The sequence below is a fragment of the Calonectris borealis genome, chromosome 15, assembly GCF_964195595.1.
Source record: "Calonectris borealis chromosome 15, bCalBor7.hap1.2, whole genome shotgun sequence".
Classification (NCBI taxonomy): Eukaryota; Metazoa; Chordata; class Aves; order Procellariiformes; family Procellariidae; genus Calonectris; species Calonectris borealis.
Window position 1 is genome coordinate 17,379,946 of NC_134326.1, and position 16,845 is coordinate 17,396,790.

Here is a 16,845-nt window from a genome sequence, read left to right on the forward strand (position 1 = left end):
TTTGCCCTCGAAAATGGCACTCCTCCAGAAATCCTGCCTATTCCCAACGTTATTCCCAGCAATGTGGCTGCGTGTCGCAGCTTTGAAGTCTTATGTTCGCTGTGAGCCCAAGCCCTGACACAAACGAACGGTTTAATGACCCAACTGCTCATTTCTTTGGCCAAATGGAGCTGTGACACGGTATCTCATGTGAAACTTTTCCTTCCTAGCCCGGTAGAGCACAGAGTGCCCGTAATGAGGCATTTCCAGGTGCGTCTGTTGTGCTAATAACGCTTCTCACGTTGTTACACTTTGTTGTTTTTTATTTTTTAAGCCTACAGCATTTTCTTCCTGGTTAATATGAAAAAAAGCAAGCTGGCTGAGCGTTTGGGGAGAAAGATGCAGCTCTGAGGAAAGAAGATAAGGAGATTCCGCAAATACTTATGCACAGAAAATTGATCAAACAGTAATGAATCTCATTTACAAAAGAATTACATGTATTCGTGTGGTTGTAGCTCCTGCAGCTGGTTCAAGAAGGGGCAGCTGTTTGTCGCAGATAGAGTTGGTTTCGGGGTTACTCACTGACATGCTTGTCTCAAGACAACGGGAGAGGGGAGAGGTTTTTGTGCCATCCCCCCCCCGGTACGCAGCCCTGGGGCTCCCCGGGGAAGCACTTGGTGCTGGGTGGGTGCGTAGGCTTAGGGTGATGCTGTCGGCTGCAATAGAGGCACCTGGGAGCATCACCCTGATTTTATTTAATCCTCTAAATTAACTGGTGGGCTGCTGCTGCCTAATGGGGAGCAGGTGCCTTGTGCCCCTCCCTGGGACCTGATCCTGCCCCAGCAGGAGGGTGCTGTTGGTGGGGCTCCACTCGCCCATCCTCCCCGTGTGCTCTGGGGGCTCCCAGCACCATCCCAGGTAGGAGTCTCTGCTTTTAGATTTTTCATAATGAAGGGGGTGGCCAAATTTTGTGGTGGGCTATGCTTGTGAGTGGTCTTCACCAGACCCTGGAGGGATGATGGAGATGGAGGTTAGGTACCCGTGCAGCCGCCCCCGTGCAGCTCCCTGCTCGCGTGTTGCTGCAGGGCTGCACCCCCTCCCCGTCCTGGAGAAGGGGAAAGGAATGGAAGAAACAAGTGGTGTTACAGCTCTGACCCTGGTAAAAGGTTGTTGTAAGAGGAGATGTTTCCCACCAACCTGTGAGGACGGCTGCCAGCCCTCCAAACTGGGAGTTAGTTGGACTCAAGCTTTTAAAGCCCTTTATTTAGGGGGGTGATTTATAGCTGTTATGAATCATCTCATGACTGACTTTAGCAAAAATACATATGTGCCTCCAGCACGTATTCGCTAATACATATTGTAAAGGAAAGTGTTACTCTGGAGATGAGGGAAAACCCAAATGGCCTAATTCCTCTTTAAAATAAAGTTGATTTAAACCAACTTTCTGTATGAGGTTTACAAGCAAACTTTTCTTTCTTTCCCCCTACTTAGTTTTTGCCTTCCAAACACTTTTGAAAAGAGTTTTTAAATATTTAAAACTGGTCAGATAAAAACTGTTGCATAAAGGCTGTCAAGGCTCTGAGTCAGTGCGCTATAAATAAAACCGAATGCTAGAATAAATCTCGTTAACAAGTAAACATAATATATTTTAATCTGAAAGCCCCATAAATTCCCCTCTATCTGTCAAGAGTGAGGCTACAACCACTTTTCTCTGCAGGCAATGCAGAGACCTGCAAGTTGCCCTTCGCTGAGGAAATGTAAAGTAAACCAGGGTAGTAATTAATAATAACCCAGCAGGACTAAAACTCTTCTACCAGGCGGAGAAGTGCATTTAAATACAGTTAAGTTCTTCCTTACTGCATCAACTGAGTTTGAACCACTGGGAGAGAGTAGCGTGATTGTATTCAGAAGCACAGCAGCAAATTACTAACAATTGCTATTTAAAAAAAGAATTGTGGGTTTTATTTAATTTTTTCTTTAGTCTTTGACTTAATGTAGTATTTTTCTCTTTGTTATGTTACAAAAAAACCCTGCCAGCGGTTTCCCTTACTTTATACAGCAAAGGAAGCAGGGTCATAAATACAGACATCAAGAGCTCTCCGAGAAGAGGTTTGGGGATGTTTGGTGGGGGATTATTTAAGGCTATAACCACCAACTGTTAGTGCCCGTATTGCACCAAGTGCCCGAGAGCGCTTGGTCCTCCAGCCCAAAGACCTTCCCCCCCGATGTCCTTGCTCAGGGTGCCAGACCAGGCAGCCCCGTCCTGCTCCAGTGCGTGACCCAGTGGCACCCAGTGCGTGACTGTTCTTTTAGCGGCAAGGCTGGTGTTGCCATCTCTCGCCTCAGTGCTCAGATAAAGGGCAGTGAATCTTCTCTGAGGGGCCGGGGAGGGCAGACGGTGGCTCACGGCGAGGGCACTCAGCGGGGCAGAGCGCAGGTCGGGGGCAGAACCAGACACGAGAGTCGTTGTTCAATGCCGTGTGTTTATTCCCTGCCTTGCCACCCTCCTTCCGACCCAATGTGCCCCAACAACAGAGAAAAAGCTGCCGATACCGAAGCCAGACGCGTGGCTTGCTGTGCACCAGCCCGGTCGTTTTGCTGGCGCCCGGTGTCCTGCTGCGTGGGCGGAGGGTCGGCCCGTTCTGGTAAGACAGCTTAAGCTGTCTTTACGGGGTTTTAAAGTCTTTTGGTGCTGCGGGCAGTGCCCGCCATCGATACGCCCGCAGATTGGCCCTCGCTGCGTGGGTGAGTGGGTGTACAGCCGCGAGCGCGGCACCTTCATCCCGAGCAGAGGGTTCCCGGGAGCCGTGCTGCTGCAGGAGAAGCGCTGTGCGGAGCAGCAGCCCGGGACCGACAGCGGGTACCTGCCCCTTGGGTTGCCCGGGGCGAGCCATGCGCCCACCAGCTCTGCTGGGACAGCGGGGTGCCAGCTCCTTACCCAAATGATCAGCAAGTGCCGTCCCTTGTTAGATGGGAAGGGGTGGTTATGTCTGGGAGCGTTACGGGGGGGGTTAAGCCTCCCAGGACGTGGTGTGTCGGGTGTGGTGGGATGCTCCAGGACCGGGAAGGGCTCCCCGAGCACGCCGGCAGCCAGAAGCTGTATTTCATGTTTTAAGACAGCCCTGAGCCCATTTTTCACCCACAGCGTAAATTTGTGTTTAGTTTTCTACCAGAAGGTGCAAATTCCTGGGAAATTCCATATTGCACAGTGACCTACTTTACACCATTTTTTTAAAGTACTGGGAAAACTGCCAAAAAGTTAAGTCTTAATTTTTCTGAGGCTGGCCCGTTAGCTTCTGTCTGTCTTCACAAGAAAGCGGGTGGGGAGTTTGCAGCCGAAGCTTTGCTTCCCCAGGTGAGTTCAGACCCGCGCTGGCTCACAGTAGCAGAGATGTTTGTGGAGGATGTTTTGATTAAGGAGCTGCAATTTTAAAATTCATCCCTCCTTCCTGAACTGGTCCAGCCTGGACTTACTGAGAGCTGGCTAGGAGAATATTAGGTCAGTTTTTCTGAGAGGAGATGATTTACAGGGTCACACTTTTATATGTAAAGAATCCTGGGTTTGAATCGGCTAACAAATACCCAGGAGCGTACATGAAATCCACTTGTTTTGCGCTGTAAGATCAGCTCTAGGCATCTCTGGAAGGAATATATTCGCATAGTGGACAATGATTGTAGCTACAGAGTCTGTTGCTTCGTTGTGAATAGGTCTGGTGGAGAGCTTTGAGACAGGGACAGCAGAGGAGCAAAACCTTTCGGGGAAAAGCTCAGCCCTGTTTCACCTGCAATGGCCTCGGTTATGGTGGTCATGGGAGTGTGAGCCTGAACGGAGATGGACTTCTCTGTGACTCAGGTGGTCACTCTTGAAATGTGGGAACTACTTTAATGAAGATGAGATCTCTTTTTTATATATATGTGTGTGTATGTGTATATATACGTGTGCGTGTGTATATATATATATAAAAAATGTATTTATTTTTCCCCCTCTCTGCCCAGCTGTCACTGTCTGCTTGTAACGTTCTCAGACTCACTGGGATGCTGAGGTTTGCTGTATCCCCGCTGGCACTTGTCTTTCAGGAAAACTTCAGTTGTAAAGATAAAAAAAGAGGGTTTGAGTCCCTATTTGCTGGCTGAACGTCAACATTTTTGATACAAGCGATGCACTTTGGAAAAATTTCTGTTGCCCAAAAATGAAAATTTCTTGCTGGTACATAAAAAATTAGGAGCAAACTGGGCACAAACTCTGTTATGATCTACTTCAGTGTCCTCAGGGAGTCAAGCATCCTGCAAGTGGCTTTTAGTAGTGAAACAGCGGTACTGGTTACACTGGTTGGTCTGACATTAATTCACAAGTGGGCAAGAGATGGCTGGGGGAAAGAAGTTTGTGCATTTTCACTGTCACCTGTGTTTTGCTGTGGAAAATTGTAATCCAGCGTCTGTTGGGGGGGTTGGGATCTTTCCATCAGTTTTGGTGGAAATGGCCAGAGGAGATGCTCCAGTGCTTCACAACGTGGAAATACCGATACAACTATATTTTTTTTAGATTTCCAGTTCTGGCAGAGACCATCCATCCCCTGCACCCTCACAGACCACAGCAGCCTTGGCTCCACGGAGCCTTGCCAGGTTTTCCACCTGTTGGTTTTAAACCAACTTCTGGAAACAAAAGTCCAAACTCTTAACTAATGGCTCATTAAAATCATTGTTTGCACATTGGTGCCAGCAACCCTCTGGCTGGAGACGATGCTGCAGCAGAGCCTCGTGGGTTCCGCTGTGCGCTGGGTGCCTGCAGCCAGCAGGAGCTGGCTGTCAGCTCCTGGCTGGTTTTCCCCATTGTTTGCTGAAGTCTCTCTGACCATTTTGAAGTAGAAATAAGTTGGGCTCATCAGTCAAATTAATTTTTCCTAGGTGCACTTCGTTATTTGGCTTTAAAAGGAAGGAAAAGAATTATACTGAACATTGCAGTTAATCTGCGTTGTTTTCTGTAGCTGTCTTTGGATCCTGCTGGAAACATAAATGAGCAGTAGGTAAGAGGTTGCGGTGCTGTAGTTCCAATTAGAGTGCCTTCTGTTCAAGTTCATAGGCTGCAGGTAATTTATACAAAGTGCTTGCAGTGCTTTGGATGCTTTAGCTTGATGGGGAAGAAAAGGAGGTCAGTGTTCACCTGAAATACGCCTGTTATTAGCTGCACTTCTCAGTGTTTCTGCAAGGCATAATTTAAAAACAATTTTTCTGAATTGCACCATCTGGAGGAAGAAAAAAATCAATAATGTATTTCCATGAGGTTCAGTAGCTCTACCCACCTCGATAGCGTCGGTGGATGCAGCTTCTATTGCTTTGCCATTTTCAGATTATGGATCCAGATAACGCACTCTGGCACGGGCACAAGAGCTGCAATCTTTATCTCAGGACGGATGTGCAGGGAGCGGGTGATGCCCTCGGCTGGGGAGGGGTGAGCTACGCTCTCTCCCTGCAGCTGCTTTGCTCGTGCTCACACTCCTTGTGCTCGCGGGCGTGTTTCCCAGCCCGGGTGGCAGTTCCTTAGCCAGCGAAGTGAGGTCCTGGAGCTGCGTGTGACCTAAAAACTCTCGTATGCCCATGCATAGGGGAGAAACGCTTCTTGCAAGTGTGGTGGCTGGCCACCTCCTTTCTGTTCCAACATTAAATCTGGAGTTTGAGCCAGACTTAGAGCCATCCCTTGTGGAGAGATTACAGGTGTTGATGGCTTGCTGCTGTATGTCTCCTTATATTCACGAGACAGGACATATGGCCCCATCCCTGCAAGCTTCATCTGACACCTCCCAAGTGGTTGAAGGAAAAGAATTTGGTGATTTACTTCTGTTTTTATAATGATTGTACCAGATTCACGTAGCAACAAGCTGTAGGCACGCGTCGCCACTGAAACTGGAACAATTCCCCCATCCATTCAGCTCATGCTTGCAGCAGCAGCTCCGCAGGGTGGCACCCACCAGCACCGCCACACCTCCCGCGGCCGTGCACGGGACCCCCGGCACGGGGCTGCCCGGGGACGCGCTCCGGGGGCCGAAGTGTTGCCACCACCCCTCCTTGGTTCATGTTGAGGGGTCTGTCCTACTGGTGCTTTATTGGGAATCAACCTCCTGGATGAGGCTTTAGCCTGGCGGACTGTAACAAGGAATGCTCTTTCATGTCCTAAATGGTTCCGCTGCCCTACCGTAATCGGAATTGCTCGGGCGGTCTCTGGGCGAAAGGCCGCAGGTCTCGTGGGGTCTCACGGGCGCTTGGGGTCTGCTCGACTCGCTCTTGGGCTGGACCGAAGCTTCAGCTGCACGTTGCTGGTTGGCACTTTGGAAATGCTGTGAAATCTGGGGCTGTATTCCCATCTAAGCTAAGACTGGAAGAAGGAAAAAGCAAAACCCTAGGTCTCACCTGCTACATTGCTATTTTATATGTTATATATTGGTCATATATGTTACGTATTGGTGAAGGAAGTATGGGTCAGACAAAGGCTTCGCCAGGCAGGTATCTACTGTAACTCAAGGCTGTTGCATCTCCATATTCTCATCAGTGTTTCATTCATAATCCAAGGTTCATTAACTTCCTAACGATAAAAAGCATAAGCAAAATACCATGTTAATTAAAGCAGTAGTATTTCACGTGTCCTGGGTGCCTTCTGACCCTGGAGAAAGGTATGATCATATAGTTTGTGCTGGTGTCAATGCAGTAGTGATAGCCTCATGTCCCGAAAGATCAAAAGAGGGTTTATCATTTTTGTTGTATTACTGAGTGAGGTTCTCTTCTTGGATTTTAAAACCCCACAAACAGAAAAAACCAGAATGTAGTTGCCTGGTAATGAAATTCTGCTTCATTTACGGTGGTGGTTGAAGTAGAGGGACCCCTTCACCTGCCACGGAGCTGCGGCTGTCCGGCTGCAGAAGGCAGGGCAAGGTTTCAGCAAGTAGAGGAGAGCAGTGTCCAGCTCAAACTGCGGGAAGGATGTAAATCTGCAACATGGGGGTAACGCAGCGGGATACTAAACTGATATTCCATACTGACAGATACAGGGGATATAAAGTTGCGTGGCTGATATTTTTAATATATAATATCAATAAGATGGTGACCCACGTTTGTTTTTATGAAATTTAAGGCAGAGGGAGCTGTCACTAGCTCTGGGCAGGTGGCTCATGGCTGATCCCCGAGGTGCTGACACCTTGCTTTCAGAATGGGTTCTTGCAGGACTGTGCGTGGGTCGTACCCTCTAAGCTGTTAAAAATAAAGAAGCGCCTTCTGGGTCAAAAATGACTTCACAGAAAAGCTGTGTGTGATGTTGAGCACTGAGGAGCTTTATATTCAATCTCGGAGTAGTCTGGTACTACTGATACTGAGACGTGGGAGTTTTGTTGGTGATTTTTAATGGGAGAAGATCCGGACCTCTCGGTAGAACAAGTATTTATATCTGCTGGCTGCTTGGCGCTGGTGGCAGGGGCTGTCTCCGCTGTTGGATGCTGAGCCAGGAGAGCTGGGGGATCCGTCTGACCCAACGCAGAAGCAAAGCAAATTACAGGAGTGGTCAGGGAAAGAAGAAGAAGGAAAAAAGGTTACTTAAAGCCACACTCTTTCTTCTTGAGCAAGGATGGGCAAACACTGGATTGACCTCGGGAAGCGGGATAGCCGTCCTGGGCTGAGGACTCAGCCATGGGGGATGTAGTCTGGAAAAATGAGCAGAAATAAGGGTTGTGAGTAAATGTGAGTGGTGGGCTTGGTTGTACCAATTGGTACAACCGGTTTGACGCCGGTTGAAACTTAGCATCAGTTTCTTCCAGTTGTACAAGAGGTAATTATTTACCCCCTTCGCAGCTTGCTGTGAGAAATAATCAGTTAACACCGTGACAGTGCTATGAATGCAGCAGTTGCTGTTTAGTGCTTTTTCTTTTCCAGAGAAAAGAGTTTGAGAACTTCCTCCTCTGATCACATCGATAGGAAGAAGGAGCACTTCTTGCTTGATGAAATGAGGCCAAACCCAATGACATTAGTTGCTTGGAGATTGGGCTAAGTCTTGATTTGATGGCAATGGAGAGCACTTGTGCAGGATTTTTTTTCACTGGAGAGATGAGGAGCAGGAGCAGCGCAGGTCTCCGATGTTATTGATGGCAGCTCCCCAGCTGCGTGGGGGCTATGGCCTTCGTTAGCTGGGGAAGGCTGCGGGGTTTGCTGGATGATTTGAAATGCCTTTTTCAGATGTCACCAAAATAATCACTTTTGCAGTGTTGTTTGGTATTTCAGTTTTGCTGGAACTGTAGATAAACGAAAGGTTGAAAAAAGGAAGGATTTGAAAAAGGCCAAAACCAGCTTTACCTTTTGCTGCCTCCCAGCACGGTATCTAACACCCAGCTGGCAAACCAGTAAATATGAAACCTACAGCCATAATTATCTTTCTGAGAGCAAGTCTCTAAGCTGTTAAATTGGTGGTGAATTGCACCTTAAAAGCAAGCCAGGACAAAATAGCTTATTTTTAAACCACCTCCCCCCCCAACCTGAAAACAACAACAACAAACCTCTCATGCAGTGTGAGTAAATTCATTCATTTTTTTTTGTATGGTGGTCACATAAACGTATAATAAATTGTTGGTATTTTGTACCACTAGTGAGAAGGAAAATGCCGCTGTTTCCTTAGCAAGTGGATTCTTTCCTTTGGTTAAAAAAATAAAATATGCAAATTTCTTAAGTTATTTGCTGCTATGTTTTCTGATCAGAATAAAATTCAAAACAACACCCAAGAAGACACGAGCTGTGTTGTTGACTGCAATGGGAGTAATTATAGCTTCTGAATCCTGTTTTCGCTTCTAGTCCTATTGCTGCATGGCCTGGGTCCATGAGCTTCATGTGGACTTCTTTTTTTGGGTTCTCCCCCCAGCCCCCTCCATCCTCTGGCCTCCAGCTTCGTGTAGAACATCCGAACGTGTCGCCGAGCCAGGGTGCAGGATTTGCAGACCAGAGCAGCTTTTCTGCTCTTTGTGTATGTGAATGATGAAAGATAAATTGAGACCCCAGTGAAAACCAGCTCCTTTGTGCTTAAGGAGTGCAAATAACTTGAATAGTTATTTTTGGTCCCTGCAGTGGGGATTGTCTACTTTGTTGGTAGCTGTTGGTACGGTGCTGCCTGCAGTGAGCTGTATTGAGAAGGCGGCAGACCTCCGCTTAAACAGACATTGTCACCGAGAACAGGTCCTTCTCCTTTTCTCTTGGATGCAGGCAGAGACAAATAGAGGATAACAGTTAACAGGTGACAAACAGAGGTGGCAGAGACAGAGAACAGGATAATACGGCTGAAGGCAGATTGACAACAAGAGGATTTCTCCCAGGGCGGTCATCCTGCGCTCTTGCTTGGAGAAGCACCTTTGCACCACGGCGTTACTCCTGTTTGCTCTCTCACTTCGAGAGGAGCCGGTTCCAGGTGATGCCTGCTCTGCTGGGAGGATGCTGTGCTGGCCACGCAGCGGGGGTGTCCTCTGAAATTCATGAACTTTTACCTCCGGAGGCAGGAGAAAATTCTGCCATTCTGAGTAGGACTTTTTTTTTTTTTTGCTATTTCATCTTATGATTCTTCTGCACTTGTAGCTGCTTTAGACTGTAATGAACTCCTTATTTTGTTCTTTTAGGAAGAATTCCCATCACTGAAATGACGACGTTTTTTTCTTTATTGGAAGCTTATTCTGCTTTTTAATATCACTGTAACTGAGGGCCCAGAAGATCATGAATTAAATAGCAATTCTTCTATCTTCAGTTTTCCATTTTCCTTCCATAAAATCCTTTGTTAATGACCAGTGATCACAACTTACCCTATAAGAAGAGGCTTTGTAAAAGCAAGGCTGTGAGCTGGGGGTTATTTCCAGCAGTAGCAGGTGATCGTTCAAAATCCCATTAAACATGCAATCTCGGAGAGAGCTCCAAGTGTGTGAGCAGGGAATGTACATGGGATAAATGCTCCTTTGTTTCACTTGCAGGAGAATGTCCCCAAGAAAGAACGACCTGGTCTGTTCAGCGTTACCTGTGATGATCAGCTGATTGAATTTCATTGACCAGGTTAATATTGAGCCCTTGTGCAATTACCGGGAAAGAACAGAATATGATTTCTTTTTGCCTTGCTTTTGTGATGTGGAAGAAAGGTTTATATTTCAAATGATCTTTTAATTCGTGCAAGTAGTCTCTTGGAAAAGACCCTTTAATTTAGGGCAGGCTGGAAGAGCACAATTCTTGAGGTCATTCTCAAAGTAAGACTTTGAATTTTTTTTTTTTTTTTTAAATGCCGAGCTATAACTAAAGAAGCCATTAATCTTCATTACAGAATAAGCTTGAATTAAATCTGCATGGGCTCTCTGTGAGCAGGATCAGGATAGCTGTTGGCAGTATAGTGGTTTTTTTTCTTTTTCGTTCTTGGTTTTATGGTTGTTCAAAATCTAACCTTACAGGTCCAGGTTTGTTTTAAAAATGGGAATAATCCCTACCTTCATGTCTCAGCTGCTGTAGAACAGTCTAAAGGCAGTCTGGACTCTGCACAAGGCAAGGATTTGCTGCGTGGGGCAGGTCGTGGCAAGGACAGGTGGTACTGAGCAGGGAAGTGGGGAGGGTGTTCTTAAAAGTCCTGTTTCTGGTTACTTCTAGCTCATGTGTGCTTCCAGAAAGGGTCTCAAACAGGGTCAGAAACTTGATATTTTGGCATTAAATTTAAGTGCTGAATTTAAGTGAAATTTTGAAAATCTAAGATCAACCAAAATGTTTTCTTTCTGTGCTTAATCTGTCATGTATTAAAAATAACAACAAATGCGGAAATTGAAAACTAATACTAAAATGCCTTGTTTTGACACTTTTGACAGTGTTTAATGAAATGTTGTCAATTGGTTATTCAAAAGCGGTTTTAATGCAGTAACATTTTCCATTGGGAAAATAGGTTTGGTGTAAACTTTCTGTAAAGGTTTTCCCTTAGCCAGGCTGGCACACGGGCAGGGAGCGTCTTTTCCTGCGCGGGCGCGGGGGATGCTGTGGGTCCCCGCAGCCGTGTCTGCATCGGCCCTGCCTGAGCAAAGAGGGAACATTTGTTTCCTATGGAGATGAAACAAAACCGGTCGGTGCCTTCTTTTATGCCCAGTAAGGGAATGCAAAGTACTAATTAGAATATATCTATACAAATGAAATCTTTGGCTGTCTGCTTCTGTGATCTGGTCTGTCCCTTTGCTCCTCCTGCCCCTATTTCTGAGGAGCTCTCGTGTCCCTGGGCAGCTTCTTCCCACTTCAGTCCCATCTCCAGACTGTCTCCTGTTCTTCTAGAAACAAATAAACCTCCATCCACATCTCCTGCCACAGGGTCAGCAAATAGGGAGTTCATTGATTGCTCTTCCTTATAATGCAAGAGTAAGGAATAGAAGAATAATTCCATTTTTAAAATCTTGGTTTTCTGCTCGGATCCTAATATTTGTGGCATATCTCTAAATGCCACACTGCTGACATAAAGTCTCTCTCCTGGCCCTCGGGGTGGACCAGGACCGAGCAGATGAGGCACAAGCCGGGGTTTCTGCACCCGCAGTGGAGGTGCTCTCACCTGCTGGTCAATGGTGCTGGAGCTGCGCCCTGCCGTGCCGCAGGGGACGTCTCGGGGACGGCTGGGCAAGGCGAGGGCAGAGTGATGCTTTCGGTATCGCCTTCTGGCATGGGAAATCTGTGGTTTCAGGAGCTCCTGAGCTGGAACTCCTCTCTGAGTTTTTGTGTTGATTAGCCTTTGATGGCCATTGTTTCCATAAATTTATTTTATCCCTTCTGTGCAGTTTATCTATGTGCAGTCTTAAAAGGATCTCCATCTGTTAGTTTAACTTCCTACTTGTCACTTCATTTCATGCCTCCTTATTGTATTATAAGAAACAACAATCGATGAATTCCCTATTTACTTCCTCTGACGCTTGTGATTTGATGTAGCTGCATCATATCTGTCCTGCAGTTCCCTGTAAGCCAGGGGATTCTGGGCTTCATTAAGCTCTCGCTGGTGCTCTGCTGCTGCTGTGCTCATGCTTGTCATCCCTGTCTGCATCTCTTCAGATCCCACTAGAACTTTATTCAGAAACAGCAGCCAAAAAAACCCAAACCACCAAGCCCAGCTGTTAACAGGATGAATTAATCTTTTTTTTTTTTTTCTTCCCCTTAAGTACTAGCATTCACACAGGAACACATACAGGAACATGGTTGTTGCGGTGTGGGTTTCTTTTATTTTATTTTTATTTTTTATTTTATTTATTTTTCTCTGTGGTCCATACCTGACACTTTAGAAGTGGGGCATGGGCTGGTTATTTTATCCCGTAGTATGCAAATGGTAGTTGCATGATTTTGATTTATGTACAGATTACGGCATGCACAGGCTTTAGCTGAGTTCATAATCCCCTGGTGTGCAGTGGTACGTAGTTACACTGAGCGGGGAGGGAAGATTGCTCAAGCAAGCCAGGCGCTTTCTTGTTGGACAGCTTAATCCAAGCTTCATCCCACTGACAAGTTAGTGTTTCTCGAGCTCTAATCTCCTGCCCGTTCGTGATGGGCAGGGTGCTGGGCAGCGTACACAACAGCAGCTGCTGGGTGCAGCGGCTCTCTAATTGCATCGCGTCTCCTGCCAAGGCGTGGGGCTGGGGCTTGGGGAGTGCGGGGGAAGGAGCCGTGCCTGGGATCCATATGGCGAGAGAGGAGGTATCTTTGTTTGCAAATTGTCATAATCGCTGGAGAGCTGCAGGTGGTCAAGATGCTACTTTTGGCCTCTTACGTTCTGGGATTTTTTTTTTTAAAGGAGCTTCTGTATAATGTAGATTTAGAAACAGAACTCTTTGCAGGGTGAGACTTTTATCCTGCCTCGGAGCCCATAGTCTGGTCTCTCGGCAGCGTACTTCCAGGTTTGTGTGTGTCTTTTAAAATCAACAGCACATGATAGTGGGTTTAGCTTAACTCGGCCTTTACGAGCACATGACGTGCTGGCGAAGAGGCAGGAGCGGCAGCGGAGCCTCCTGGAGCACGAGGCTGGCCAACGGGACCGGCTCCAATGCTGGCTCTGCTCCCACCTTCCTGCGCTCTGCTTTATTCTTGCTCCCGTTTTTCAAATGATGGGACCTGGTGTAGAGAAGTAAAAAATGTCTCTTGAATTATAATGTGGAAACATGCCATATCTGTGTGGGTGGTATTTTTCTTTTCACTTAAATCAAGAAACCAGAGCTTATATTTTCCTATATGGTATACAACACAGCCTTTGTGTATACGGTGTACACCACCGCCACAGACTTTGGCGTTATCATCGTTCTCTTTGCCGTGTGTAGTACAAACCATGTTCTCCAAATAGGTTTCATGTGAGCTTCGCTCTGTTGGGGTCTTTGGTATGTTGCTTGTCTCTGAATGCCATCCGCACCGCAAAAATTGATACGCCTCTAAGAGTATGTCAGCAGCTTTCCAGAATGTGTGCTTTTGAGGCAAAATGCCAGTTATTTAGATGGAGAAAATCAGGAAGCTATCTCTTCATTTCAATTAAGCAGCCTGCACATTAACATTTTCCCAGTAGAAATCGGGCTCGTTTCCTCCTCGGAAGCCAATCTTGGTTCCTTTTGTTATTGTTTACTGGTTTAGATGTGCATTTATTCATGTCTTCAGAACCTGGTACAGATACGGATTTCCTCAGATCTCCTGGGCGCAGAAAACTGAAAGTCGTGGGGACTGCATTCATTGAGTAAATGCTGCGTTTGAGAATGAACCAGTTATTGCTAAACATGAACCAGTGCAGTTATGGTACAAAAGTACTCACAATATTTAAACAGGCACTGAAAGATTATCTTAGCCTTTAGGAAAGGCCCCCAAAACTATTACTTATCTGAGTTTCTTTAAATTGCTTCTGCTACATACGTACTTTTTTTTCTTATGTATAAAGCTGGTTATGCTTTGTGGCTATCAGTTGATTACTTTATTGTGGACTGAACTCTTTTAACGTGATAGAGCCCTGCCACTGCACTCTTGAGCTACTGGTGGCCAATTTGATCAGCTACTCCATTCCAGAAAGGGCTGTTGAGTTTGGTTGAGTGACCCCGGGTATTTCTGAACTGACTTCCCTGGTCTTTCTGCAGGCTGCTGGTTTGCTTTGCAATCAGTCAGTCGCATCTAAAATCAGAACTGCACGCTTGAAATAAGGCTTAAACTTGTGGTTTTGCTCTGTTTGGCGTTCTTCTGCAAGTGTCATGACCCAGGGACAGTTTTGGTTTTTTTCTTGAGTGAAAGAATGCAAAGGACTTAAGAGAACTGATTCTTTCTAAAAATTATTTTTCAAGTAGCTGCATTTACAAAATCTCTTTAATTTTTGAGTAGCTGGTGGGTCACAAGTTCCTATCAGCATTTTTCTTGGAAGTATTTCTCTTCCTTGGGAATTTGAACACTAATATTATTAAGGCAGCTCCTGGTATAAGGCTTACCTATCATCCGGCTGCCTGGCTTGAAGTAAATTACACGTCTGAGTAGGTGTAAAATAATGCTTCCCTATGGATGGCCTTTCTTGCTGGAGAGGGGACCTGAATACCTGGTAACGTACTTGAAGGATTTCAGGTCTATTTTATGTTCTGAAATGCAACATCCAATGTAGGTGATTTTCAAATGATGTGGCAGCATGGACATTTCAAGAGTATCTTTTAGAGCTTTACTAATTTTAAAAGTATTGGGCCTGACAGCTTTAATGTGCAGCAATGATGATGAATATAAAAATCTGTGATGTTTCTTGCTGCAGTGGGGTTGCTGCATCTTCTGTGGGCAGCGGTGTCCTATCACAGCATGATCAGCAGCAGTCTCTGATGTAGGTGCAATAAAACACACCTTTAATTACTGACACAATTAGTTCTGCTGATGTTCATGGTACATTGTACAGTTCATTGAATGCTTCATGAATATTTATGCCATCATCCACAAACCAGAGGTATAAAACAACTTCTGCTGGAGTCTGTTATTTCATCTACCATACACGTATGCCACTATTCAGAGTATTACGAAAAAGACTGCTTTGACTTGAAGAGCTGCAGTTTCTGTTCTTTCATTTTGGATGAATTTGTCTGGGTTTGTGAATATGTCTGGACATTTTTTTTCAGTCATTTTGAAATATCAGGATAACACTCTGCCTTCAAACAAAGCAGCTGAATAAAGTTATGATCAATCTTTCAGTTTAAGAGCATGTTTTGTGCTTTTCAGTACGATCGCCCTTCAGTACTAGCTTTTCTGCAGCAATGTAATGTAGGCTGCTTACTGGTCTCAGCAAGAGAACAGATGCAAAAAGCAGCCTGGAAACTCTGGGAGTAAATAGCATGGCATTAATGAGAATCAGCTGGGATATTGTGAATGCAGGTTGAAGCCCTCAGGTGGTAGGACAGGAAGATTGATTCCCATCTAGCTTTGTCCACAAAGCAGGTCAGAACTGAACGAGGTGACAACTATGGCTGGGATGCATGCAGCAGAAAGCCATGCAATGTCACGAGGAGGGAAAAGAGCCACTCTAGAGATAACAGTGCAAAGGCTGTGAGACAGGGAACTACCCAAAGTTTTGCTGAAGATATTGTAACTTTCCTAGGCAGAACATTGTGCTGTGGCTATATAGCGATGGGCAATGTAGTGACTTCCAGAGGAAAAAAAACCTGTGGTGTGGACCTCAGAGTTTGCAGGCTCTGGAATAAGGCTGCTATTCTTACACAGTTCCTTACAGCTTTCAGGTTTTTTTTTTTTTTTTTTGGAAAGTGGCAATGTAGACCCGGTCACACAGGTAAGCTACAAGCGTGAGATGCACATGGTGAAATCCAGGTAGTCCACCACTTGATGCACCACCCTGTACAGGACCGCAGGACCCAGCCCTTGCTGTGAGTGCTCCATCCTCTACTCGTGGAGATGGTTAGCATCCCTTCAGTGCCGAAAATGCTAAGCACGTGTTGGGAGTGGACTATCAGGCTGTGTATGGACAAGCTGGAAGGTTTCTTCCCTTGGACACGAACGGAATTGTAAACTGGAAGCCACTGAAGACTAAGATTTTAAAGGGAATCAAACTGTGTGCTCAGAAGACTGAAAGCTCCTAAACTCATTAATGAATACTGCTAGAGACCCCAAACCAGTCATTTGGAAGTGAAGGCAATCAGTCCTAAGGTACTACAGCTCCCTATAGCGTGTAGGTTTTGAAGGATTCTAGGAACAACGTTAATGGGAAGCTAGCAACCCTTATCAGCCAGTAATGTCGGAAAGGGATATGCTCACCCAAGGGACTGCAATGATGGTATTGGCTTGTCAAAAAACCGCACAAACCCCAAACGTCTTCTGCACCTGTGCTGCTTGTGGAGTATTTCCATTTGGGTAATGGAAAGAGTTGTAAAACTTTACGCAGTTTGTGTGCTGCCAAGGCTTTGCAAGTACTGCAGTGCCCTTACGCACTTCTGCATGCTTGGCAGCGAGCGAACAAATGAATCTGGCCTTTCTGTTGCAGCAGCAGGCTCTTCATTTTGTACTTCAGTGTACAATGATCTCTCTTTATATACAGCCTTCTGAAAGAAGGAAAACTTGATATAGCTATTAAAATGGAAGCCCTTCCTTGGACCTGTCCATATTTCTAGAGATATGGGTGTGCGAAGGTGGAAAACATGTTAGTGTGATGTATGCATCTCTCTTCCAGGTTTAAAAAAGAGAAAAGGAAGCCCATTCAGCTGCATGGGTATTTCCCCTAATGGTCGGTAGAGCTTCCCTAGGGTACAGTTTTTCTTTCTGGTGTAATTAGTTCCTTATCGCTGGCTATTCACTGTCTGCCTCCGTGCAGCCTCCCCTGTAAGGTCTGAAATGGCGAATTAACCAAGTTAAACAAGAATC